Source organism: Dromiciops gliroides, chromosome 2 (assembly GCF_019393635.1).
Source record: "Dromiciops gliroides isolate mDroGli1 chromosome 2, mDroGli1.pri, whole genome shotgun sequence".
Classification (NCBI taxonomy): Eukaryota; Metazoa; Chordata; class Mammalia; order Microbiotheria; family Microbiotheriidae; genus Dromiciops; species Dromiciops gliroides.
Genome location: NC_057862.1, coordinates 141,958,469 through 141,960,953, shown reverse-complemented (window position 1 = coordinate 141,960,953; position 2,485 = coordinate 141,958,469). Strand labels below are relative to the sequence as shown.

Genomic DNA, 2,485 nt, shown 5'->3' with positions numbered 1-2,485 from the left:
AGCATTATTTGAGTGATTTGCCTTAATATTGAGGTCCTGGAAATATGAGAGACTTTTTGGTTCACCCTCTCCTCTGAACTGCCCTTTTTAGATATTTCTTCCAGGCCAATAAGAAAGGCGCCTCTAAGCTTTAGTTCACAAAAAGATCAGATTTTATTACTTGGGAATTAATTAAACAATAAAGGTGAAACTAATAAAAATCAAAGATAAGGAAATAGGAAAATAGAAATAGAGATAAATACTCTTAACTCTAAACTTAACCTATTTAATCCGTAGACCGTTTCCAACTGAGCTAGTTTAAAGGAATTTAGGGTTTTCTGTAATTAACTCACCAAACCCAGACAGTCTACAGTTGCTCTCACTACCAGAATAGCAGTCACCCGAGACAGAGTGTACATGTGCCACCACTGCAAGGGTTGAAGAATAAGAACCCACCAGACTGCTAGCATTCTGGAAGAACCCTCCGCCCTCCCTTCAGGGAACATTCAATCTTTCCTCCCCCAAAAGGGGAGGTCCTTCAAAAACTGCCTATGGAGAGTTCTTCTTCTGACCTCAGTAGCATAGTAACCTCAGAGTGGGCCAGGTGTGACCCCTCCCAAATGAGTCAGCTAAAAACTGCAATATTAATCTTTGCCACAAATAAATTTTTTTTTGTTTGTTTTTTTTGCAGGGCAATAGGTGTTAAGTGACTTGCCCAGGGTCACACAGCTAGCACGTGTCAAGTGTCTGAGGCCGGATTTGAACTCAGGTACTCCTGAATCCAGGGCCGGTGCTTTATCCACTGTGCCATCTAGCTGCCCCACCACAAATAATTTTTACCACAGATATGATTATCTTTGTATGTGGCTGAGGTGGAGTGGAGAAGTAGCTCATGGGAAGTGAGTAAGTTGAGGAATTGAGCGGTTAAGGTTTAAGTGGTTTATTGCATTTCAATATTCAGAGCAGGTAACAAATAATTAATTGATTACATTTGGGTTCAGCTAGAAAACAACACTAGGAGAAATGGGAAAATTGTTTGTTAGTATACTTAGCTATGGGCTAGTTTTTCAGTGTCTCAGGTTCAAGGGCCTGTGCTACTGTTTTAGCCTCCAATCTACCAAGTTTTTTTTTAATAAATAGAAGGAATATTTCCCCATTAAATATAAGTCAAATGATTACTTTAATTTTCTGGGTGCTTGCTTTGCAGCACGTATGCTAAAATTGGAACAATATGGAGAACATTTGCATGGCCACTGCCATGTAAATTCATGAAACTTTAATTTTCTGGACTACAGAGAAATTTTCAAATTTACAATGAATTTCAATATAATTTGCACAAATTTTATATATTTCTAGTTAAAAAAATAACTTTTTTTTTCTGGTGGGAAGGGGGATGTGTGATTTTTATTTTTCCATCTATGTGGCAACTGAGGTTGAGGCAAGGGGCCAATGCTGGGCTCAGAAGAAGGAAGGTTGGGAACTTGTATTGATGTGGGAAGGGGTGGAGTGGGGGAATAGAATGGGGTTGTATCGAGGGAAGGGAAGGGTAGTGGTAGTTGGATTTGGAGATAAACCCAATGATTGGCTATTATGGGGGGATATGATAAATCTCTTCTTCCCACCCTATCATTACTAGGTTACACACTGCTTGGTGCCAAGCCTCCCCCACCCCCAACTCATTAGAAATTATTGCTATGCTATTCTATAGTTAATCAGCTCTGTGTTGTTCCTTTACTGACAAAATTCTTGTTCCCTTCTATTATCATGCATGATGAAACATATAAGTCCAACAAGGTTTTTCAAAGCATTAGAAAAATAAGTATGAAAATATCATCTCTAATAAATGTGTATGGTCAAGGTTAGCTCTAGGAAAAACTTTGAAGTATATGCAGTTTGTTTTTAATGTTCCCCCTGCCTTACTTGAGAGTTGTTCCCTTTTTAAGCAATTAAAATCTCTCTGTAGCTACTGAGCACATATAATATTTTACATTGTTGTACCATCTAGTGGCAGACTGTGTCTATAGCACTTGGTTCTGTATTTCAATAAATCACATGGTCTGTTAAGTGTAAGAATTTTTGTTACCTGTGTTTTAAGAAGCAAAAGAAATCTGCAGTTTCTGCTTTTTAGCAGCCTGAAAGAAAGCGGAATCCTGAGCTAGGAAAGACCTTAGAGATTACTTAAGTGACCCATTTTACAGATGATAAAATAGAAACCCAGAAATCTCATGCTTGCCTACAGGGCAACATGTGGATGAGCAGAGATATAAGACTAGGGGTCCTGATTCCCAATTCAGGATCCTTTCTACTCTTCCTCATGGACCTTGTTTTTTCTTCCTTTCCTTTCCCCTTTCCCCTTTTTTCCTTCTCTTCTCTTCTCTTCTCTTCTCTTCTCTTCTCTTCTCTTCTCTTCTCTTCTCTTCTCTTCTCTTCTCTTCTCTTCTCTTCTCTTCTGCTGAGCAATGAGGGTTAAGTGACAAGCCCAGAGTCATTGAACTCAGGTCCTCCT

General features: G+C 39.0%; 1 pseudogene; it reads left to right on the top strand.

The window, feature by feature from the left end:
• Positions 1-1,171: 1,171 nt before the first annotated feature.
• Positions 1,172-1,265, top strand: LOC122745034 (annotated as a pseudogene).
• Positions 1,266-2,485: the final 1,220 nt, after the last annotated feature.